At 45.3% G+C, this 26,586-nt stretch overlaps 1 protein-coding gene across 1 annotated transcript in view; it reads left to right on the forward strand.

Annotated features, from left to right (window-relative positions):
* VWA8 (von Willebrand factor A domain containing 8) overlaps positions 1-26,586 on the forward strand; it is a 3,012,337-nt gene that overhangs the window by 918,917 nt on the left and 2,066,834 nt on the right. The gene's annotated exons all lie outside the window — the stretch shown is intronic.

The following is a 26,586-nucleotide window of genomic DNA, read 5'->3' on the forward strand; positions in this document are numbered from 1 at the left end:
AAAGACCTTTTGGGGGATCTCCCCGTTATCTCCTTTCTTCACTGTGGAGCGGGCTCACCATGCCCTCGCCCCTAGGCCAAAATCTGGGGACTTCCTGAGGCCCATCATTGCCAAAATCCTCAGCTATCGCAACAGCGACCATATCCTTTGCTTGGCCAGAGACAAGAAGGAACTTCGGATGGGCTTGCAAGTTGTCCGTATCTTTCCAGATTTTTCACTCCCAGTGCAACAGGAACTACGCCAATTTTTGGGAGTAAAGAAAATGCAACGCAATCGTGCCATCCAATACGCAATGCTGTTCCCGACTCGCCTGGAATTTCAATTCCGTGGTAAACTTTACTTCTTAACCATCCCTGCCGAGGCTATCAAATTTATCGATGCTCAAATACCTGTCCCAGCCCAGGAAGAGAACAGTGCTATTGAACAACATCCAGACTTGAGGATCTGACCTTGAATGACCCACAGTTGCCCATGGCACCTGTATTAAGATATAACCGTGTGATATTATGCCACCAACGTTAATTTCATGCATGAATATGTTACAATGTTTTGGTGTGTCTTGTTAAGTTACCTGCCCCATATCCAGGCGGTTGTATTGGTGGGGGTATGGTGGAGGGGAGATGGGAGAAAGGAAGGGGAGGTTTACACTGCAGGTTGGGGTGGGCAGTGAGGGAGGGGGACAGTAAGGGGGAAGAGGGAGCGAAGGTTTGGACAGCTCCCGTTAATTTGTTTAGCGCTAGCTGTGCTGTTTATTTGCTTAAACAAGTTGGTGGCGGAGTGCACCTGTGTAGTTGGCTCTACGTTCAATCACGCAGGCGGTTACTCTGGGAGGCCCCACAGCGTCCTTTAGCCTTGTTCACCCTTGTCAATGGGGCTAACGATAATTAGCTGGAATGTCAGAGGGTTGGGGAATTATGCCAAATCCCAGAAGGTGATGGTTTACGCCAAACAGACAGAAGGCAGGCAACCGTCCTCCTAACATAGGAAACCCATGCGGGGGAGGAAATATGTCGGGGTGTATGGGGTGGGAACAGATACTTCACCTACTCTACTCAATTCAAAGGGGTTCTAACGCCAATACACAAATCAGTGCAATTCACGTTAAAAAAGAAATATATATATACTCCGGGGGGCAGTATGCCATCCTTCATTGTCTCTTGGAGGGGCTTTAAACACTCTTGGTTAATACCTACAGCCCAAATGTCAACTCTCTGAATTTTATGATATGGTGGCCGCAATTCTTACTGTGTATGTGGGGATTCCAATCCTATGGGGGGCGGGGATATGAACCTGATTGTCGATCAGGCTATGGACAGAACAAGTGTGGTATCCAGCCCGTTGTTGAGGGCAGTCCGTCGGCTCCAGTTTCACATGGAGTACTTAGAACTGGGTGATACATGGCTCATTTTACATCCCCTAGTGCGCGAGTATACGTTTTATTCCACAGTGCACGACACGCCCTCTCGTATTGATATGTACTTATTATCTCGAACATTGCTGGGCAGGGTAGTAGGAGTTACTATCCTCCCCAGCACCCGCTCCAACCATTCTCCAGTGCTGCTGGACCTAAATACTGGGGAAACCCTCGGTGACTAGGAGCGCCTGGCGGTTCAAGTCGGAAGCGCTAGAAGATAGCGTCTTTAAAGCAGAAATTAAGGCCAATATAGAAACCTTCTTTATCTGTAACCTGGCAGGTGAGACCACTGCCGGTGTGAGGTGGGAAGCCTTTAAGGCTTATACCCGGCGCATGGCGATTTCCAGAGAGGCAGATGTCTTGAAAGCTATTAGAGGTGACCTCCAAAAGTGCAAAATTAAACTCAAAGCTCTTGAAGAGGAGTGCTCCCATACCCCTAACCCGCACATTCTCGCCCAAATATGTGCCGAACTAGATCAATTCGAGGCTCACGCCTAGAGGCAAGTATGCTATTATTCACACCCTCAGGCAGCTAAGAAATACAGAGAGGCCTTGGAGAACCTTGCCGTACTGGCGAGGACAGAACGCGCCAGCACACAGGTAGAGTGCATCATTAATGCAGAAGGGGAACATCAATGGGGAGACAAGGAGATATTGTGGGTATTCCGAGACCTTTACGGACGACTTTATGCAGCAGCTCCTGACCATGGTGCACAGGCCATACACTCCCTACTTGAGGGGATTCCCCTGTCACACCTAAATAGCCTAATCGTGGAGAGCCTGGAAGTCCCCTTTTCTACAGAGGAGATTATGGCAGTGATTACCAGATTGCCTGGGTGCAAGGCCCCTGGATCCAATGGACTGGCGTCCGAGTTCTATCAGGAACATGCGGTACTGCTGGCTCCCCGTCTCTTGGAAGTGTGGGAAGAGGCACTCTGTGAATCCAGGTTACCAGCGTCGCTGCGTGAAGCCACTATCAATAGTCTGCGCAAGCCAAGTGACAAATGCGGATCTTACAGAACCCTCTCACTGATGAATGTGGACGCAAAAATATACATCCAAGCCCTTGCAAACCGACTGCTCCCATTGATTCCCCAAATGGTCCATGTGTGCCAAGTGGGATTTGTCCCTGGCAGGTCCACATTGCTAAACATCAGACGCCTGTTCAACGTGATGGCTAGAATAGACCCGGGTGTGGAGGCGGTTGCCATGACAATAGATGCTCAAAAAGCATTTGACATGGTTTCTGTGTGGTGCTCGAAAATATGGGTAATGGTCCCGAGATGCTACGCTTCATCAAGCTGCTATACTCAGCTCCCTCGGCTAGGGTCCTGGTTAACTCCCTGGTCTCTGAGCCCTTCCCACTGGGCAGGGGCAATAGGCAAGGTTGCCCATTCTCCCCAATCCTGTTCGCCCTGGCCATTGAACCAATGGCAGAAATGATCCGTGCCCACCACAGACACTGCGTGGCTCGCCTCAGTGGTTCACCTGAAATAATTTCACTTTACGCCGACGATGTGTTGTCATATGTGAAAGAGATGCAGACAAACCTCGACCTGATCCTTCAGGACCAAATTCATCTGGGCGGCTTCTCAGGATTCACAATAAATAATACAAAATCAGAGATGTTTCTCTTGACGAGCAATACTAAAAAAAAATATTGCATATACCCTCAATGGTGGTCTCCTGACGGGATTAAGTATCTAGGGTTGATAGTCTCTGGGACGAAATCTTCCCTCCTGAAAGACAACCACCTGGCTGCTGAGAAGTACATCACTGGCAGGCTGGCAGACTGGCTAGATGGGCTGCACTTCCGCTCACACTGGCGGGCAGGCTGTCCCTAATAAAGATGGTGCTGGTGCCAAAACTCTTGTATATCTTTGCCAATGTACAATATGGCCAGGTAAAACCTTCTTCTCCAGACTACGCAGGCAGTGCGCGCAATATTTATGGCATTCTGCGGCGGTCTGTAAAAAGTGGACCGACACGACGCACCCCTATGATAAGGGGGGGGGTTAGGGCCCCACATCTCGAATTGTATTGGGTCGTGGCACAGGCCCAGTTCGCCACTCATTGGAATGATACAACATTGCAACCCCCCATGTCAAACATGAATGCCTCGCTGCGGGTAGATCCGACATCAGGACACTAATCATGGACAGTAGATAAAAGGATGAGTGCCCTTTTGACCTGGTAGCCTCCACATTGCTCGCTTGGCACTCTGTTCTTGACACTCAGGGAGCACCATACCCATATTACAAATGGCTTCCGTTGTGGCGACAGGGACATACCAACAAGGGGATCGAGCTTATGCAGTACTAGAGGCTGCGAGCAGCGGTCTCAGCGCGATGGCCGGTATTTGTCATGGTCATGAAGTCAGGGTCACAGGCATGCAGGGGTCGCATGCACAGGAAACCTGGGTGGACACTGTCCTGGCACCTTTGGTGCTAGGCTCATGAACAAAAGTAAACAAGAACATCCATTTAACACCAAAAAGCTTTTATTATGGACATAGCACTTCAGATGCATTAATCTTGAACATTCCATCCATTAAGCAGGATGCATTAACCTTGAACATTCCATCCATTAAGCAGCCCCAAGTGTATTCTTGGGTGTGGCTGCTAATGGATTGCCTTTGCACGTGCTCACTCTCTAGGAGTGGCAGGGTGTGGCTGGTAAGCCGGCCCTAATGGGCGTGCCCACGATCTCAGCTATATCAGCTTTATAAGCTGCCCTGATCCTCAAGACAGACGCTTCGCGTTATTCTGCACATGCAAGCAGCGTAACGCTCACCGTCGATTGAGGTCAGACTTACCTTTGAAGATCCTGCTTCCTGGAGATCCTGCTTCTTGCCAGCATACTTACCAACTGGGGGTAGCTGTTCTTACCTGTACATCTCTTCGGCGAACCAAGTATTCATCTTTACGGAACGCCGAAAACTTCATCTTGGCACCGCAGCACGACACGCTCCAACGTCGACAGCACTGCCTGCAAGTAAAAACAGAAGACAAGGTTAGACATCGGCAAACAGTTAGTTTAAGGTTGCACTTCACCATACTTTGCGCTTTTCCTTAACCATCACTTACCTGCTGTCGGACATTGCGGTAGCATCCTTCTTCCATCCGGCCGCGTCTCGCGTCTCACAGCTGCATTGAGGCCGCATGTCCATCTATGGGAAGAAAACAGAAGAGAGATATTATTGCGGGCATAAATAGGAGCAACATATATAGACATTAAACAGAACGAACAGCATCACAAGAGCTCAAGAAAGACTTACCAATCATAAGGAGAAGCATAGTCGCAGCTGGACTGGACTAATCCTTATCAGGGATCAGTGAAGGAACTAGATCCCATTCGAAGCGCCCCTGCCAGACGTAGCAGGACAGAGAGCTTATCTTCCATAATTCACACATGAGCTTTATGGGCCGGCGTATGCTCACAGAAACCGTACTTTGGGGTGAATGGTTTGAGAGGTACAACAATCACAGATTGGCGCACTCACACACTCTTATCTCCACGCAGGAGCAGTATCACCACGTACCACCGCTAACAGCTTTTCTACTGAGGGAGAGGCCTGAAGGGTGTGATTCAAGTTCAGGGAGGGCTGCAACTGTGCCCCAATGCCTCCACAGAGACCAGGTGAGCGTAACAGTGTTCCCATCGGAACCTCCTGAAACAGAGGAACTGGCTTATATAGCCAACTCCAGCAGCGGGCGAAGAATACTCTCTACACAACACAAAATGCTACTTCGTATGCGGACACCCCAATCCCCCAGGGCAAAGTCCAAATGGTCCAAGAATGTTGGGATTGAACTGTCGGATGATCAATGATCTAAGAATGTATCTCTCAATTTTAGATTCTGGTTTATGCAATGTAGGCTTTTGAATTAACTGTATTATACCCCCAATAAACTTGTTCGAATCAATCAGACTGCTGCTCACAGTTGGCCCAGGTGTCACTGCCGTCAGGCAGATCACATGCGTATGTTTTGGTCCTGTGTGTGGTTGGATGCATTTTGGGACGTTGTTCTAGAAACCCTATTAAGAATTATTGATTCCCCCCGCCTTGTTCCCCTCTAGGTGCATTATTTGATCTGTGGGAACATTTTCCGAATAACAGACTTTGCTCATTTGTCAAAATTGGCTGCATGCTGGCGAAAAGATGTATACTCCTGGGATGGAAGAGCAAAAACACGCCCAATACAAAAGCGTGACTGGTGGCACTCACTTGGGACCAGAATAATGAGGAGCTTTACATTGAGTCATTATCCCACACATCCCGCCCCACAGATATATGTTCAGAGTTCAAATCTTATCTAGCAGCCCTCCCCCCAATGATTGATACTCGCTACATTGTTGTGTGAGCGACCTTCTGATGAGTTATGCATAATATACCTGATTCTAAGTTCTGACACACACCCGATACCGTTTGCTGTAATCCTCTGTGTACCATCCCTCCTAATTGGAACGGAATGTATTCCACTGTACTCTGCCTCTAACGCCAAATAAATACAGGTTTTAAAAAAAACAAATATGAGTGTCTGAGCAAGCAATATTTTAGAACAAATGAGGCAACAATTGGCAATGCATCTTCCAAGACAGATTTTATTAGATCATACCTGTTGAAGAAAATATGGGATGCCTCAGACCCTGCTGGCATCAGGAACATGTTTGAGGAGTATTATATTGCTCTGTATTGCGCTGACCTACAACAACATAAGGATGACTAGGAGGGGTAGTTATACCCATTAACGTACAAAACCTTGACAACAGGGTGAATAGTAAACTGGATATCTGTTTACATTTGATAGCTGTTGTAGACATTCTCGATAATCTACACAACTCAAATGCAGCTGTGAATGACTGAATACGTGTTGAAATCTAGAAGAAAGTTTAAATATACTGGTCCCTCTCCTGCTGAATGTAACACAGTGGGCAGTAATTACCCGAGATGCATTTAAATCCTGAAGGAGCTGCAATATTTCCAAAAATGAAATGGACAGACTAGAAATGGATTCATGATGACTGATTTCATTGATCAGTGTTGATGCTATGAAAAAAAATGGCCAACTGTCTGTCTTCTTGTATTGCTAGTTCTGAGCAAGTCAACTACTTACCACACCAGTATTATGGTCATAGATTTAGATTATGCTAAAAAAAATGTATACTTTTAGCAACCAGAAAGTCATTCAGTAGGGTTGACTGCACATTTGTACGGATGCTTTTGGAACTAATGGGACTCTGAAAGAAATCTCTGCCTTGGATTAGGGCTTTTAATATACACCATGAATTGTTTGATTTCGTGTGTGTTAACAGTGCTTTTTTGGAAATATTTTCTGTTGTGTGGGGCACCCATCATTGAGTCCCATGATCACTGTTTTTATTTGCATTATATATTTAGCTGGCAATTGTCCAGACTGACGTTGAACCTAGAGAGGTGCATCAGGACAGTACTTGGGCTTTCACCCACTTGGACTATTGAGCAGCTTTGTCTACAGTTAATCAAATCAATGTCACTGACCAGCTTTCCCAGATGTGCAGACTTGGAGTGCTTCAAATCCTATCTAACGCAGTGCCTTTTTGTCGAGAGCTCATCCCCTTACAAGTTAATTTACTCCCTGCCTCAAGCAGTTTGCCTTTTAGGCACCCGGATAACTATTTTTGAATAATTTGGTCTCTCTTTATATAGCTATCACCTAGCATTTGGTTAGTCTGTCTGCCTACTGTAAGAGGTGAAGACTAAAGCTCTGATACAGTGGCATGTTTAAGTGTTGACTATAAACTTTTATTGTCAAAAAAATAAGAGGGGATCGGAAAATCTTGTCTATCCCTAACTCTACTAGGGGTTTGCTTGCCTCAACAAAACTAAGGATCATCTGCGTCAAGATGTTAAACAAATAAAACATCCCCAGTCCTGTGCCCAAAACCCTAAACTGACCCTTGCATGATAAACTAAATACAAGGTGAAAAAGGGAATTTCATTGAGCTTTTTGGAGAGCCATGTGGAATGATGTGGCAGGGACACCAGCCTGGAATCAACCTTAGGTGCTGGTTGATTGTGAGTGAGTAGTTTCACAATGATTGTAATCCATGTTTGGCCTGCTTTATGCACCCTTTTGGAGTGCTGTGAGTGTTTTTTTCAAATTATAATATTATTTTCTTCACATTTTATTATTTATTTATTTATTTATTTACTTGCTTACTTAACCATTTATGTATTTATATTTTTCGGTGAGCACTGTGTTCTAATCTGGTGTCTGTCTGTGTTTGTTTTGGCTTCTGATGCCGTTTTTCTGTGCTGGGCTGCATCCAAAGGGTGCAGTCTGTGGGGTGTAGTCCTTTGTTTGTGTCTGGCCTTTTCGCAGTCCCAACCTACCCCCTCCAAACCGTCCTGATTGGTACATTCATCTGGTCATAACTGACCTTCGCAGGGCAGCCCTCTGCCTGGCAGCCCCTGCGGCTAAGGACCCCAAGGCAAAGGGCGGCTCCTGCAATGGCGGCTCCAGAAAGTGCCTGCAGGTGTCCGTTGGGGAATCCAGTGAAGCCAGCAGTGAACAGACACCAACAAAACTGTAAGTGTGGCATGGGTGGGGTGTAGAGCAATCACTCTACTCCAGAAAGCCCCCCTCCACTCTAGCTTATCTTTCCTTAACGTACACTGCCATAGACTCACACCATACACACCTAGAGAGATTTGACTACCAAGCTAAATCCATTCAAGGCTGGACTGTAAATGTTGTCCTGCATAACATACTAACATACTTACCAATTTTAACTTGTGCCACTCCCAGAGACAATGATGAAGATTAGCCAGCCTCACACTAAGACAGGTGCAACAATGTTACCAAGAGCTATACTTAGATGGAATCATGAATGATAGCATACCCGCACTTAGTTGGTGTTAGGGAGAATTCTCTCTTTAGGCTGAATTTCCTAACCTAGTGAGTCCCCCAGCAGCTTTTCTGGATTTCTGGAGTTTGTTTTTTCTCCTGCCAAGAGTGAGACTCTTTTTCTCCCACTCTTGGACATAATTTATGGTGTTCCTTTGACTGTTAATGTGTTTTCTGGGCTATGGGGTCCTTTACTCCATAGGGTCTCATGTGTTTTTACTATGTGTGTTACACAGCATCCTCCGTGCAGTAACTCAGGGGTGTCATAGTGACACCCAACCATAGACTCCATACCCTGGGACTGATTACTGTCTCCCAGGGCATGTAAAGTCACTGTTGGCTTTACTAGTCCCAAATTATTAACAGAAACCAGTACAAGCCATCATATTGTGGACGTACTGGTCGGGGCAATTCGATTGCCCCGGGGTCTGTTAGTCGAGGGGGCATGTCTCAGTCCCCCCTGATCGAGTTTTGGCTGGTGTTAGTGGATACTACTTTTTATATTCGACCGCAAATATTTCCCTATGGGATTTTCCCATTGTTTGAGACTACCAACTTTAATTATTTAATTCTCATAGCCTCGAACATACCGCCGGTTTATTTAATTAATATTAATTCTCCGGTTGGTATTTTTTGCCAAGACTCAATTCTAAAATGGCGTTTGTGTTCTCTTCTGTGACTCCAACCCAAGTCGAGCCCTTTGTTCCACTTTTTGGCGGGCTTCTCCACAGAAGCCTCCAAAAGTGGTGCCACTCTGTCTGGGTACCACAGGGTGTGTGGGAGGGGGTTTAGGCACCCTGGACTGAGTTACCTTGGTAACTCAAGTCGCACTCTTGTGTGATTGGCCCAAGTGGTGAGCCGGCCGGCTCACCACTTAGCATGTTTGAGTGACAGCTAGGCTGAGTGAATGGGGGTTTTCTGCATAAAAGCAGGGCTTTGGGGACTGGAACTTCAGAAGTCGCCACAGGACCTGAGAATCCGACGAGGGAGAAGCTGAGCCGACCTACCACGACTATACCACCGGTGGAGCCCTGCAGAACCGACTCACCACTTCCCGACGACAGAGAAGATCTCCCGGCTGGAGAGGCTTCTTCCCCTGACTGGTGGGCACAACCAGTTTACCTTTTTTTCTTCGCACCCCAGCCCAGTTTGTGGTCGAACTGCCCGTGCCAAGCACCCCGGCAGCCAGATAGCCACTCACCACTGAACTGCGAATCACCGGACCGCTCCTTGTACCTGAGAAACTCTGCGGCTGGTTTCTTCCCTGGCAGTGCAACGGACTCCTGTCTTCCTCCACGACGAGATCCTCTCTTCCCCCAGGCGAAGCACCGACTTGCATCCACTGCCAGGAACAACTGCCCCCGCTGGAGCGTTCTCACCACTTTAAGGTACTGTGTCCGCCAGGCCTCCCTTTCTAAAGATTGCTACAAGGTAATAATAACCCCTTAACCTTCTGGACTGGGCTGGCCGTCTTGACCCTCTAACTGGTTCCTTTCTTTGGTCCAACTCCTTTTTGAACCTTTACAAGACTTTCGTGCACTGCAACCGTGTGACCTTGGACACATTTTGTTTGGATCCTCTGAAAGTGGGTCCGGCCTCTTGAACACTAACTTCACGGTTTTACTTTGCCTTCCTCTCTTGTTATGTTCTGGTAAAAGTGTTGGGATCTGTTTCAACTTGTTCTCTGCTCTTCTCTACCTTTTTAAAACAAACTATTAGAGTGCCATCTACGTTAAGCGCTCACCGCTGTCTGAAAATAAGTGGAGCTTTACTTAAGACTTGTCTAATATTCTTTTAAGGGAGTGTATATCTTTTAGTGACCGTGGTTTTGAATTTCTTGCTATTAGTGCCTGTGTGTTTTTCTAGATGTGGTTTTAAATAAATAATTATATCTCTTTTACACAAAGCCTTGGTCAGTGTTTACTTGTTCTACTGTGTTCTCTTGACCTATTGTGAATACTCTGTATACTGCCTAACTCTTCTTGAGGGAAATCTAACTGCTCAGCCACAGCTACCAAGTGAATCTGGTGGTACAGACTGCTACCAAGTGGGTTTACTGCCAAACACCTGTAGTCCTAAATCTTTTGTAGTGGTCCCAGAGGGAACTGCACAGGTTTCTGCCTAACAGTTGGAACTGTAAATGATAGCATGTACCTCATCTAGCCAGAACTATGATTGGTAGCACATCCCTCACTTAGTTGTTACTGTAAATGATAGATAGAATTGTGAATGATAGCATAAGCCACACTTAGATAGACTTGTGAATGATATCATGTTCCACACTTGGATGGCATTGCGAATGGTACCATGAGCCACATTTAGATTGAATTGTAAATGATAGCATGTACCTCATCTAGACAGAATTATGATTGGTAGCATATCCCTCACTTAGTTGGTACTGTAAATGATAGCATGTACCTCATCTAGACATAACTATGATTGGAAGCATATCCCTCACTTAATTGTTACTGTAAATGATAGATAGAATTGTGAATGATAGCATATGCCACACTTAGTTGTTACTGTAAATGATAGATAGAATTGTGAATGATAGCATATCCTGCACTTAGACTTGTGAATGATATCATGTCCCACCGTTAGATGGAATTGCGAATGGTAGCATGTGCCTCACTTAGATGGAATTGTAAATAATAGCATGTACCTCATCTAGACAGAATTATGACTGGTAGCATGTAGCTCACTTAGTTGGAAATCTAAATGATAGCATGTGCCTCATCTAGATAGAATTAGGATTGTAGCATATCCCTCACTTGGAATTGTGAATGATAGCATATCCTGCACTTAGACAGACTTGCGAATGGTAGCATTTGCCACACTTAGATAGAATTGTAAATGATAGCATATGCCACACCTGAAAGTAATTGTGAATGATAGCATGTGAAACACTTTGATTGAATTGTGAATGATAGCATGAACCACACTTAGATGAAATTGCAAATTATAGCATGTGCCTCATCTAGATAGAATTATGGGTGGTAGCATTATCCCACAATTAGTTGGAATTGTAAATGATAACATGTGCCACTCTTAGATGGAATTGTTAATGATAGCATTGCGCCTCAGCTAGATAGAATATGATTGTAGCATATCCCTCAATTAGTTAGAATTGTGAATGATATCATGTTCCACACTTGGATGGAATTGCGAATGGTAGCATGCGCCACACTTAGATGGAATGGTGAATGATAGCATGTGCCTCATCTAGATAAAATTATGATTGTAGCATAACCCTCAGTTGGAATTGTGAATGATAGCATATCCCGCACTTAGATAGACTTGTGAATTGTATCATGTCTCAACTTATTGTTGAACTTAGAAATTGTGCCTAATGTACGCCCCCTGTCCTGCTCTCGTGCTTGATCGCAGGCGCTTTACTGATAACCACCATATCACACTACTATGCTTACTCTCCCTTATACACCATCATTTAACTAGAACGCAGTTGTACTATGACACATTCGGTCTAGCTGTTCTCATAATGACATGACCCTACGAACTCCACATCATTCTAATAAAACACAGCTAGCTGAGCACTTTACGGCTAGCTTAAGCGTCTCCTCAGGCCTAACACAGCCAGAATTCAGTCTGGGTGTCCACCCTCCAGACTGAACACATCCAACTGATTTCCTCAGCACCACACCTCCCGCTAAGAAGCACCTGTCATGCAACAACCCCACAGCTGCACACATATCCGGTGCACCCACGCACCATACCACACTCTCTCTCTCTCTACTGACTGAAGTGTGGTTCCCGAGGGCATTCAACCTATCATACCCATGATACATTAGGCGCTATATAAATGACAAATAACATAACATAACCTATATACTTATAGCTCCCTCTTGAGGTTCCAAACATAAAGTTCTAAGGTGCAGAATCCCGTCCCTTAAATTTCTTCTAGTGGCTTCAAATATTACTTTCTCACAGTTCCAGTTTATCCAAGGGGGAAGGCTCTTCCCTTGATTCTTCTCCAAAACACACAGTTCTCTTGGATTACAATTATCCTTAAAGGGATCCGTTTTTTCACTTTTCCATTTTATCACTGTTCCAGGATCACATAAAGGTTTTCTGACCCCTGAGCTTTCTTAGTACTTCTCTCCCTGATATCCTCTCCTGCCAGGGTTGTTGTAGTTTCCTCTTCTAAAGGGGTATGGATCTTCCCTTTGATTACTGATACTGTTCCACACTTTCAAGGTGGGGTTTCTTAACCCCTGCATCTCTTTCTTTTTTTACTTCTCTTTTCACCCCCTGGTTTACTCTGCTGCCAGGGTGTCACTACTTTCTTACTTGGGTGTGAGTCCCAGACTCACTGTTTGCCTGGTTCACTATCCTGCCAGGGCTTCTTCACTTTGTATTCACTCTCTTTTGTATCCAAGAAACACTTCTCCAGTAGTGGGTCACTTACCCTTTCTTCACAAGCTTCGTATCAATTATATTGTCTTTACTCTGGTTTTCAGCAATGTTTGTTTCTGTGTTAATTATACTAACTTCACCTGGGTTTTCCACTAGGTTCGGATCAATTCTACTGCCTTTACTTAGGCTTTTCCTAATGTTCTTATTTGTATCAATTATATTGCCTTCAGTTATACTTTCCACAAGGTTGGTGTCACTTCTATTGCCTTCACTTAGGCGTTTTACAATATTTGTAATCTGTATTAATTACACTGTCTTCTTCATTTGGGCTCTCTCGTGTTGGGTGCAAGCAAACAGCGTCGGAACAAGTCAAATGCAGTTACAGGCTTTGTCTCTCTCTTGCCGCTTGCTCAACTGTCTCCATTTTAAATGTCCCGCTCTCACTTAGCTTTTTCCAACAATTCGAACGTGGCCTTGGTTTACAGTATTTGATCATCCTCATTACTCCATCCCTCTTCCTCATCTCAGTACTAGAAAATGGGGGGGAGGTGCATAATATTGTTGGCTAGAACATCCTGGGAATTCATTATCTACATTACAATAAGCCAGAGTTGTCCAAATCCAGGCCTCGAGGGCCGGAATCTTGACAGGTGTTCAGGATATCTCTCATTAATATTCCTGAGCAATCATTGTGTGCCAATATGTCTCATGAATATTAATAAGGGGTATCCTGAAAATCCAATATGTATCCAGCCCTCGAGGCCTGGAGTTGGGTAAACCTCAATAAGCCATAGAGGAGTGTGATATAAGTCCTTGGCTGTAACTAGGGATTACCACTGAAGGGTTTATTAAGTCTAGCATTCTCTTGCCTCCCTGGAGCTTGTCTTCCCCTACGTGGTCCTCCTGCAGATAGCCACCCCCAGGGTCAGAGTTCCATAGCTTCTGCCGTCCTTGGCCACGTAGGAGAAGCTTCCCTCCAGAGAATCAGTGACAATGTGCTAGATTTGTCACACTACCAAACAAATTAGCTGGAACATTTCACCTTCTGCCTGGGTGCCATTGATGGCTGGAGAGGGGCCAGTAGGCACACATCTTTCTAAAGTGAAGGTCATTGTTCCTAAACCCATTCCCAGACTTTATTGTTCCTCTCTGAGGCCTAGGATCCCAACACCCTAAATTTCAAAGAGTGGCTGCATAAGTGACTCTACTTTAAATAAAACACAGAGATACTATATATTTTTTTCCTCTCGATTGATATCAGTTATCCTGCCCTGACATTTGTGAATATTATGTTTTTTTAAAAAAAATAAAGTATGCTGAACATCAAGCTTCATACGGGGAGTTAAAAAACATGCATGTCTCTTGAAAAGTTGCAATTACTAACCCAGGGCTATGCCACATGGGGAGAAAGACAGAGGCATTTATTCATCTCTACGGAACATCCTGCATATTGTTTAGTGGAAAAGATTCTTGAGTAGTAAATTAGTTTTGGGCATTATTGAAAAAAGTCCGACTAATGGCTGAATCGAACTTTCACATGATTTGTCTGATATAGTTAGAGTGATATACATCCCAAAATGCAATATCTGCACACTTATGTGGAGTAATTTAATCTTACCACATACCATTTATGACTAGGTAATAAGAAAGCAAACAATATCTGGCCTATTACATCTGGGTCAATTAAATGGGAAAAATGTATTCAAGGTCCATCAAAAACACTGCTTATTGTGCCATAGTCACATAGCGAGAGTCTGTAGATGGGAATAGGAATCCTTTTGGGCCAGGAGAAGGCACCAATTCCATGATGCAACACTTGGAGCTGATGTATGGCGGGTCTGTCAGAGCACGGTCATCTCCACTCAGTTGCCCCAACATCCACACTGCAGTCATCCCTTCATGGAAAACAAGGCTACTGTCACGATCCATGCCCCTTACCCCCGCAGGTATAACAGCCCCATGGCAGCAGTGGGGCTAAAGCCCTTCACACTGGCCCTAAGGGCCTTAAAACTCCATCAGAAACATACATGGAGTCAGTCCTGGCGCCTTTGGTGCCAGGCTCATTATCAGGAATAAAGCAATACCAGTTTTGGACCTTAATCCAACATGGAGGCCCATTACACAGCTCAGTTCTTTAGAACCAAGCCATGCGCTCTACTGTTTTGGGTGGGGCTGGGCCTGGAACTACTTGGCCTGGAACTACTTTACCTGGGCTATTTAAACCACACCCAAACAGCAGAACATGCTTCGTGTTATTCTGCACTCCTGCAGCGTAACGCTCACCGTGTCCAGCTCCTGCCCATCTGCTTCTCCGGCAGCCCGATCCTGAAGCCCTAGATCTGGATTCCATTAATAACCTGGAAGAACAAGAACAGCATTAGCGAGCAAGAACACTTACCTGTGAAGTAACCGGTCTTGAATCCATCCTGCGCTTCGCTTACCTCGCCCATCTCCGGAGTTCGCCGCAACCTGCAAAGGTAAAGAAACAAGGACAGCATTAATACCAATTCTTACCTGGGTAAGCAGCGATTCCTGGCAGCACCCTGCACTCCTTATCTCGCCCATCTCCAGGTTTCACCGCAACCTGCAAGGGAGAAGGAACAAGGTCAGCATTAACAAAGCACTTACCTGGGCAAGCAGCGCTTCGATCGCTCTTCACTCCGGACCATCACCGCAACCTGTACAAAGAAGGGAAGAGAACACAAGTTAGCAATTAACACCAATAAACAGCACAGTGCTCTGCGCATCAATAACTCACTGTGGTCTTCGCCATCGGCGCGGCAACTCCGAGATCGCAACCATCCCTGTGAAAACAAAAGGAGACATTGGGCCTCATTATGAGTCCGGCGGTAACCGCGGCGGGAAAACCGCCTGGTTACCGCTGGACTCGTATTACCATTCTGCCTCCGTGACTCCTAGAATTACCAAGGCATTACCGCCCCGGTGTCCCGGGAGTCACGGAGGCGGAATGGTGTTAATCCCCATTCCCATTGAGTTCCATAGGACTCAATGGGAATGGGGAAGTGGAAACACCGGCACCATCTCGTGATGGTGCTGGTGTTTCCACGTCCGCCTGCAGGCGGGAGGTGTTCAACCCGTCAGGTCAGACCTGGCGGGAAGATCACCTCCCGCCTGCAGGACTCGGGATCGGGCGGTCTGGAATTAACAGTGGCGGCGGGTTTACCGCCACTTTTAATTCCGGACCGCCCAACCCGTAATGAGGCCTATTGTTAGGGAACAGCTTAGTGGAGCAAGATGCTGAGAAGACAGAGAAAACGGAGGGAAAGAAAGAGACAGAATAAAGATGGAAAAGACATTATAACTCACCTGGAAGACAGCAAGCAGAGTCGGAGTCACAGCCGGTCTGGACCCGACATAAGGGCACACAGACCAGTGAAGCAACTAGGTCCACGGAACGCCCGCACCAACCGCGCCCCTGCACAGAGACGCAGGACGGAGAGTTCAATTCATAAAAACCTAAGGTGAGCAATAACTCCAAGGGAGGGGATTTGGACCAGAGGGAGGTGGGAGTCCACCCATCACAGAACCAGTATCTTAACCCTCCATTCTCCTGTTATAGGCGCTACCCAATGTCTGGCACATAACCAGGCAGAGAGGGGTCCGGGATAGCGCTTAGACCTCCATCCAATATCATGTGGCGCCCCCGTGGATACCAGGTGAGCATAACAGCTACTTCTACTATCAGTTGAAGGGAACAGTATTAGGGTGCAGAAACCCAGAGGAAATCAGCCCCAGGAAGAGTTTGTCATTAGTTTAGCACTTGCTCTCAGCCCCATCCGCGATGTCACACAAAGCATGGAATTCTGTGTCAAGCACCCATCAGGTGCATAAGCCCTGAGGTGGGTCACGGAACGGAGCCCAACGAGAAACATGTTGCAGCAAGGAACAGAACAAAGACCAAGCATACATAATTGCATGATGACTCTGACAGCGAGCAAAATTACTTACTTTCTTTCAGCCTTATGTGATGAATCTGAGGATGTCATTGCTCCTTTCCCAGCAGTGGCCTCTTCCCATGTGGCCAGGGAATGGCAGCCGCTACCAGATCCTGACCCTGGGAGCAGCTATATGAGAGAGGATCACATGGGGGAGCCGACCCTCGTGGGGGAGGGAGTTGACATCAACCGACGAGACATGGTATCCCCTTTTCCATTTCGGGATACCCCTTCCATTCCCAATGCCTTAATGGCATATTGTTATGACCCCCTTCAACCAACTATGGAAGCTACTGAGAATACCTTCCCGTGTTCTATACATAAGTTACCAAGAACTGACTACCATTTCCATACATGTGAAAGTACTGCGACGAGAAAGCTGAATGGAGTAATATGGATCAGCAAAGGCAAGAAGCATAAGATGCACTCCAGTGGTTGCGAGTGCATAATAGGTGCCGGGACATTTAAAAATGCTAAATCAGTTGACCAGGCAGAGACACTGCTTGGGGAAGTTTTGCCCTCTCAGTGTTGACTGAGGGACTGCCAAGCCAAGAAGTCAGTGGAGCCAGCCTGCTCAGGGAGAAGGCAGAAGATGGAGGACTGCAAGAGCCAGTTCGCCGTGTGGAGACCACAGCAGGAAGGAGAGAAGAGACTTCCTTGCGGCCCCTGGAACCTGCGATAAGCCTCACCGCCGAAAAAACATGGAGAGAGGCTCAGGTGGCGACCGGGTGCTGTGAAGGACTTGAAAGCCGCCGGACGCTACGAGAAGCCGGTCAGTCCTGCAGTGGGGAGTTTGGACACCGGGGCACTTCAGCACCGCTGCCAAAGAAGGATAAAGGAAACTAGAACAAATGAGAGGGAATATGAAACCCAATATTATCAGAAAAAGAGTAATAGAATGAATGCGAGAATTATACCAGTTTGCAAATGTGCAAAGTCCTGGCAGGAGAGTATACCAGGTACAGACAAGTTTACAAGTGTGTAAAGCAAGTCACCTAAACAGCCCTGGCAGGAGAGTATACCAGGCACAGTTGAGTTTCCAAGTGTGTAAAGCAAGTCAAGTTAAGTTTGCATGTGTATTAAGTGAAGCACGTGAGAGTATACCAAGCAAAGTCAAGTTGGTGAGAGTATAACGTGCCTTACATGAGGAAGTCCTGCTGGGAGAACACGCCAGGCAAAGCCAAGACTGTAAGAAAATGTTACATTGAAGAGGAGAAGAAACCTGGCAGCGGAGCACTCCAGGTATCCTATGAAATTGAGACTAACAGCCAAGTTGTTCAATATACAAGGTTTTTGTTGTTGTTGTTAATCAGGAAATTCATGGAAGACTCATACCCTTAGGAGTTTAAAAGCATCAGGAAGAGAAACCCTGGGGAAGCAGAGCAATACCCTGGAACTGTGAACTGTATCCCTTCGGTACCTTTGTGTTGGAGATACATTTTTCCTTTTTGAGCATTTGTGCACTTTTAAGGCCAAAAACATTATCCTTTTCACCTTAGAGTTTCTTTTAGAATGTGAGGGTCGGAATAGTATTTCGGACACAGGATATTTTTGCTTAGGACATCTAGACAATGGATAGACCCTTATGTTTTGCTTGAGGTAGGGAAACACATCCTAGAAAAGGGACAGCGAGGTATTTTTCAACCCCCTTTTATTTTGAATAAAGGTTTATGGCAAAAACTATGATCTCTTTGTGTTTGCGTCTGGCTCCTCACACTTAGTAGTTGTAACGGCAGACCGCCTCACCACCATCACACCAATGCTTGATACCAAGACAGTGAACAGGCTGGGGCACTGGCTAAATTAGGTAATTGGAGAAACTACAACACCTTATTGTAAGTGAAACCAAGTGGCTTGAACATCGGTAGCAGGTGGAACCACGAGTCATACAACAATGAAAACTAATGGTGAAACCGATCCACCCATCTGAGATCTCATTAGAACATTTAATGTCCACGCTAACACGTGAAGGAGTTGGAGGCTGCGTTCTATAGAGTTGATGGTAGAGGAGTGAGATAAGCAGACATAGAGTGCGAGCTGTGGCCAAGCCAAATAGACCACACCGTGAGACAGCTGAGAAATAGAAGGCGGGTAAGCCAAATAGGCCACAGTATGAAATAGTTCAAACTTAAAGCAGGAAATAAAGTAAAGAGCTGGCTGGGGGCGTTGACCCAGAAGCTGGCAGGAGCCAGAACATACTGAAGAAAGCAATTAGGATAGTTGCCTGCAAGGGCCATTATCCCAGATCCTAGTGGGTGTTGCAAAGTCAGCAGAGCTACAGAGAAAAGGTTAAATACAAAACCTGATTGAATCCTCTAGTGGACTCATGCCCAGCAGAGCATATTTGTTTGAAATAGGAAAGAGATTGGACTGATGACACTAGGTCCTTGTATATGAGTAATCCTTTGAATGACTTTGACTTACTCCTCCATCCTGACACTTTATACAATAATCTCCCATGTGTGTGTTATTTCCCCACTCCTTTAATCATTATCCAATGCCCCCCTGAAGAGAATTAATGAATATGTTTCGCTTATCTTGTGTAATGTGTCTCTGTAGTGTCCACGTAGTGGCATTGCATACATAAAATGGTTTGAAAATATCTTCAGGGTGGGGATTACATAGGTTTGTCTTATTCACCACCTTGTAATGATTGCTCATTGTAATACTTCCATATTTGTGTACGCTTTTGATCAAAGCTATGAAATATGCTCCTTTAAGAGTCTGCTCATGGAAGAAGTAGATCGCAATGATATTGAGGTACCCATCAGACTAATCATCCAAAATGTATAACACCTAAATAATATAGTACACCAGGTTGTATATGAGTTTTATTATATACCAGGAAAAACTTTGTAAATGTTCGCTTTGGCCTGACTCAATGTTTCCTTGATGCAAAGAGCCTGAGGAAGATTTATTACATATGTTTTGGGCATGTTCTGTAAGAGATGAACATTGGTGGCATATCTTAATGGGTGGAGCAAACATGTTGGGGGATGCCTTTATCAGTGTCTGCTAAGTTAACCTTGCTCAGTCTGATGAAGAGTCTAGGGAGGGTCTAATAAAGAGCCCTTTTTTCTTAGCAGCAGTATTTGCTCACCTTATGGTGGCTGGGCTATGGAAGGACTTGTATCATGTTGATAATTATATTTGCACCCAGAGAAGGATATTCAGCCAATCAGATGGCTGGAACAGCGAGGGCGAATACGCAATCCCTGCCCGCTGTCCCAGCAACCCTAGGCCCTTCCATGGGTGACGCTTTTTTTAAAATTTTATTTTTCTTTGCGAGGAGGCAACAGGGAGAGTCTCCGTGTTGCCCCCGGCCCAAAATGACACGATTCCCCTCCCACACCATTCCATTACCTGCGAGACCGAAGCAAAGCGCTCAGGTCCCGACACTCCTCCCATCTGGCTGCCATAGACATGGAAAAGGGACTAGTCCCTTTACTATATGGAGGCCATCTTTATTTTCATTTTTCATCAGAAGATCAGCAGCGCTAGCAGCGCAGATTTCCCAATGAAAAATTGTGAAAGCCATTTGCACCACGGACGAACCCGGCGTGCAAATTGCTTTCATGCCCTGCAAGGAGGGCGGACATGGCCTTTAACAGCCCACAGCCCAAACTTACCTGGGGCTGGCGGGCCGTTAAAGGCCATGTCTGTCCTCTTGGCAAGGCTTGAAAGCCATAATGATTACAGAACGGATAGTATATTCTTGCTTTGAAGAAAATGCAAAGCGTCAAGACAGAATGCAGTTGTTTCTAGCAGTAATGGTTATCTATATTGCTTAATGTATGATACTTGAGAATGTATGTTTGAAACTTTACCATTCCAGAAGGGTATATATAAAAACTGTAAAGTTGGTAGAATGTAATAGACAAATACAGTTATCTGCTAAATCAAATGGTTCATTATTAGTGTTTCGAATATAAAAACGGTGCCCCGAAAGATGGGATTAAAGGAATAGAGCTATTCAAGCCAATCAAGATTATATGTTTTTTTATTAAAGTGGCAACAACTTTTTGTTGAAATTAGTATTGTAAGGGATCAAGAATAAGACTTGGACACTGTGGCAGTTTTGGTGTTGGTAACAGACTGTTATTGATAAAAGAAAAGAGTGGTTAGGGGCAATCCTACCTATCCCTAACTCTAGAAGGGGTTTCCCTGCCTCAACAAAACTAAGATCATCTGTGTCAGAATGTCCAAAACAAGGAGTTCTCTGACCTGTGTCCAAAATCCTAAGCTTATCCTCACTCCCTATACTTAATATAATGTGAAGTGGGGGATATCTTTTAGCTGAACACCTGTTCTTTCGAAAGTTCCTAAGGCAAAGTTCTAATGTGTAAAATAAACCAATAAAGTTCCTCCAGAAAAGAGGGCCTTCCGCATCCCCTTGGATTTCTCTGGATTTTCAATGTCGCATTCATATACTCCACAATCTCAAGGTGGACACCTCTTCCCCTGAGTTTCCTCCAGTTTACACCATTCTACAATCTGAAGGGGTATTACCCTTCCCTTCAAGGATTTCACAGTTCCACAATTCACAGGCTCAAGGGGTGTGTCTGTGCCCCTGAACTCTCTTAGCTTTTCCACAGTCCACAAATGCCACAGTTACACAAGCTCAAGGAGTGTGCCTCTGTCGCTGAGCTTTCTTAGCTTTTCCACAGTTCACATATTTCACATTTGGGGGACTGTTTACCCTTTTCTTAAATTCAACAATCTTGATTGGATGTGGGTCTCTGACTCGCCGTATGCCTGATTTGCTCTCTTGCCCAGACTTTCTTATTTCGCCATTTGAGTGCGGGTCCCAAACTCGCTATGTGCCTGGTTTGCTTTCCTGGCAGAGCTTTCCTATTTCATTACTTGGGTGCCGGTCCCAGACTTGCTGAATGCTTAGTTAACTCTCCTGCCAGGACGTTCTTATTTTATTATTTGGGTGCAAGTTCCAGACCTGCTGCATGCCTGGTTTCCTCTCCTGCTAGGGCTTTCCTACTTCATTACTTGAGTGTGGATGCCAGACTCGCTGTATGCATGGTTTACTCTGCTGCCAGGACTTATTTGGAGCAGTATTTGGGTGTGTTCCCCAGACTCTCACTTCTCATTAGTAGTCACCTTCTCTTTTATCCAGTCCTAAGATTCTTTTACTATTCCTTTCATGTATTGGGTCAGCAACCCCTTTTCAGTAGTGTTAGTCTGTTTACTCAATTGTCACAATATCCCAGCTCCCTTGTTTAGGCTTACCAGGTTCATCAAAGGTATGCAGCATCTGCCATGAGGTGCCCCGGTGTCCCAACCTCTTTCTTTGGGCTAACCGGTCCCCATCGGTGGCATCGGAGTCCCTCGCATCTCACAGTTCTCACTTCTGCCTGCTTGTCGACTGGGAGAGCGTCCCGTCGGCTCTCCGGTTCCCACTTTGCCCACTTCCTCACTTGACAGCTCCTGCTATCCGTAGCACAAGCACAGTGAACCTCCTGCTGCTCGACATCCCTCGACGACACTTCCAGCAGCTTCTCTGCTCCACACTGCAGCATGCTCTCCTTCGGTGCCCCAACTGACGTCAGGAGAAGTGAGTCTCCCCTTTTCTTCAGGTGTTGTGTATTTAAACATCCCAGCACCTGTTACCCATTTCCAGCAATAAGAACGCAGTGTTTGCTTTTTGCTTCCAATGCTCTTCATTACTCCAGTCCTCCTCCTTGTCTCAGTGTTATTAAATAAAGGGGAATGTACATTTGGTTGGTTATTAGTGTGATGAATCCTGCAAAGTCCTCACAGAAACCCTGCCTAAAGGCTACCTGATCCTAACCCTGAGAGTGGTATTAGCCGGGTGCATCACCTTGGAGTAGAAGGGTCCAAAGGGAATTGGAGGGCTCGGTCAGGAGAGACACAGGAGAGACTTGGAGGAAGAGATTTCCATGGTTACAATACCTTAGGGCTTGTTGTCAAAGTGAGGCTTCCCTTTTCATATCTACCCGCCTTGTTGGTAGTGAAAACTATTGTGATCAACATGGGAATAATATGTCTGGAAATCGTAGCCTTAAGACCCTGGCTTCTGATGAATATAAGTCTAAACCAATCAGTAGCATCTCCAAAATCCTTCCCTAGAGGTGAGTTTACTAAACAGAGTGAATTAAATAAAATTGAAGATTGTATTTATGATACAAAAAGAGATCAGAACAGTGGGGGCTTCAAGGCCCACAATGCCCTACGTACAGGAAGAGGGGCTCAGAGGCACCAAACTGTAAGGTGCAGTATAGTGGTTCTAATGACCCACACCTGAGCAGGAGATTGGAACATATATGGCGCCCTCAGGTGCAGGTCATTAGAATAAGAAAGTGGAGTAGCAGCAGAAGTTGTCAGCCACAGCTGCAGAAAATGGAAGTCGCTGGTGCTGCTGCTGTTGTGGAAGCGGAGTTCAGTCCCCAGCGTGGAAATACTGAACTGCAGAGGTTGAGCTGTGGGAGGCGGTAATCAGACAGGCTGTCCCGTGGGAGAGAGGATCTCTCCCTATTATGCATCTTGTTCCTGTAGCTAGCGAGCACTGGAGTGCAGGAGGAGCAAGCTAGGCTCCTTTTCCCAGTGGTGTGGGCCGTGGGAAAGCGACCAAGGCCGTCAGGCATTCAGAAGTCCACAGAAGAGGCAGCAGTTTGAGCAGACACTTGTGGAGAGACCAGTGCAGAGACCTGTATTAGGTAACTACGGAACGCTGCGTTGTTGAACGCTGACCGCTAGTGACTATTTTGAATATCGAACTAATGCAAGAAGGTTGCGTCGGCGATATACTCACTTAAAAAGAAAGCAAGGTTACAACTATTACTAGCAAAACATAAACTCGCATTGCCAAAGTAAAGAGGAGGCAATCTTTTGGCAAACATATAGCCCACATTGGCAATGTAGCAAGGGAACAACATTGCAAAGAGTTTGTAACCAATTATCACAAAGTGAGGAAGAGGCCATAGTTAGGCCACCCACTACCAAGCATTCCCTAAACCAAAGAAAGGCAAATGTGATAAAGAGACATTGTCAGTAGTTGTTTGGTGTGAAAGTGAAAGATAAAGAGTGTCGGGAGAGAAGCCTTCCTTGTAAGAAGTATCAAGGAGGAAAGGAACATAACCTGCAGTGCCCATGGCAAATAAATCAGTGGAACAAACTGCATCGAATGTGTATTGTGTTTTCACAGATGAAGTTGTGAATCCTAAATGTTATTGAAAGTCAAGGACTTTTAATAAACGTGTGAAGCAAGCTTTACCACAAAGTACTTGTGGCAGTGTTAGGAGTTTTTCGTCCAGGCAACCAGTACATGGATTGTTAGTGGTAGTCCTGGCAGGTTAGTGGACCAGGAAGAAGACATTGAAGAAGTGCATTGTGATCGAAAGTTGGGAAGGAACAGAAGTGGCAAGGCCCCTGCTGTGTTTGATGAACTGTGGTGGAACATTATTGTGAAAGTAGAAGAATTGTAGAAGTATTTTGTTTTTGAAGGAGAAAGTTATTCTGACAAATTATTGCTGTGAATCAAGAAGAATTGTTGAATTGCTTACTGTCCAAGAACAAGTGACATTGAGATATTGAACATTATTTTGAGGATAAAGAATTTTCTTTTCATGTTGTGAAAACTTTGCCAAGTGAAAGACTTATGGAGTAAGAAGAATATAACTTGGCTAATACTGCTTTGAACCTGGAGAAGGGGAACCGACCCAAGCTACACGGATATATTGGCATCAGGTGCATGTTGAGTATAGCTGTTGTTTCTGTTAAACTTGAATTGCCATATTTAACCTTGGAGTTTAATATATGTATAGGTGTGAGGTACAGTTTCCTTTCATTAGAGTGTTTTCCTTTAGTTTCTTTTTGCTATGCAGGGAAATCCTTTTTAGGTTATGAATATCAAGGTGTTTATCACACCCTTTTGAGTTAATAAAATGGCTACTTGTAAAGTAAATTATCAATTTGACCACCTCGCATTTCTGACCTCTCACACAAGTCGTGAATGGAGGTTCTACACCTACACTACAATATGCCATACAGGAATGAGGGGAGGGGGAAACGTGGGTGTTACCAGAGGTAAAAGAAATGGGGGAGATATAGCGAGTTCACTCTGCCTCTCAGAGGGGGTTGTCTTCCCTCATGTGGTCCTCCCACAGATAGCCACCCCCTGGGTCAAAGTCGGGTAGCTTCTGCCTTTCCCTGGCCACTTAATGGAAGCTTCCATCCAGGGAAGCAGTGACATCACAAGATTCGTCACAGTATATATATTGAGTAACCATCACTTACAAGTAGTAATGCAAAGAAATATTTCTGTGGGAGGTGTGACAAAAAATGCTACTGACTCTGACTGCACATGGAGTATGCAAACTAATATCTGATATTAAGTGGCATGGAATAATCACAGGTAATCATAATTAATTAATTTTTATTTATTTTGTCATTTGTTGCGCGCTCGCAACCCTAGGGCATCTGGGGCGCAATTTTTCTTGTGAGGATTACAACCGTTGCATTAGTACAAAGTCACAAAGCAATGGGTCTTACAAAAGGTGGTACATTGGTCGTCAGCACAAAGCAATGTGGTCTACAATTGAGGGTACAACAATTATTCAGGCTTAATAATTTGGCATATGGTCGAGCGTCAAGGCATTTTCCATAGGTAGTTACCATGCAAGTGAGAAGTATCAGTGCATTATCTATGCAGGTATGCCCAGATGGTCAAAACAGGTTCAAGCATGGGTAAGTCAGTGATGTGTAGCTTAGGTTGGGTGAGATTGCTCATGTGAAAAGAGCCAGGTTTTCAGACTCTTAAGCAAGGCCCGGTAGGAAGATTCAGATCTGAGGGCTGGAGGTAGCGCATTCCAATGTTTAGCCGCTGCCACTGGGAAGCTATTGCCCCCTGCTTTCTGACGTTTGTATTTGGGAACAGTGAGAAGGTTCATGTAGGCTGTGCGGGTAGGTCTGTTGGATTTGTGCTGTGAAAATGTATTGGACAGGTATTTAGGAGCTGACAGTGAGATGCATTTGTGTGTCATTGAGAGATTTTTGAAGGCGATTTGATCATGTACAGGCAGCCAGTGGGCTTCGCTCTCTCTGCAGAGATAAGGGTGTTTTTGGGGATATTGAGTGCTGCTCTGAGGGCGTTGGTTTGTATCACCTGTACTTTTTTTAGGTTGTGTTTGTTGGTGCCTAGGTAAAATACATTGCATCTAGATGGGATAAGCGCTCTGGCTAGTGTGATGCAGCTGTCTGATGACAAGAAGGGTCTGCAGGCGTTGATATGTAATGGTGACACGTGCTAAATAAAGCCGGAGACAAAATATTTACCAAGGAAAATAAAGGAATGATGTATGAGTCAAGGTGTTCTTCTCTGCTTTGAATGTCTCTTTGTGGAGTTGATTTATTCATCTGGTACGGCCAGCCAAGGTGGCAGTCATTTTTTACTGTAGTGTTGCAAATTTATTCGCCCTTGTTTGCCATACTAATGGTCATCAATCATCATCATCATCCGCATACACCATTTTTGATAGCTATTGAGCCCTTGGAGTTAAATACTTATACAATGGCATTGAATAAAATGTACATGATAAATCAAAAGCCAGATAGATACATTGCTGGAAAAAACAGGCTAAAGCCAATAAAGGTTATTTTAAAATACAAATTATTTGGGTATAAATTGAGGGTGACCCACTGAGAAACAGGACGCAAAACTGAGACAAGCTGAGAAACATGGAGCTGTGTGATCACTGTGCCGCCCATAATGTCACTTTGAAAATGCCGACTTGCATTACAGTGGGGCGCAGTTATAACATAGATCACTTTGGCCCGCGTCCCCAACCTCCTCCCCTTCCCTACTTACCTTGTGTGTGTGCCCCCGACTCATCTCTGTCCCTGCAGTGTCAGTTCCCTTCCACTAACATGGCTCGGAACTGGCGCTGCAGGGTCCCTTTTTTTTAACTTTATCGTGCCCCAC

The sequence above is a fragment of the Ambystoma mexicanum genome, chromosome 7q, assembly GCF_040938575.1.
Source record: "Ambystoma mexicanum isolate Mex_15411 chromosome 7q, UKY_AmexF1_1, whole genome shotgun sequence".
NCBI classification, from domain to species: domain Eukaryota; kingdom Metazoa; phylum Chordata; class Amphibia; order Caudata; family Ambystomatidae; genus Ambystoma; species Ambystoma mexicanum.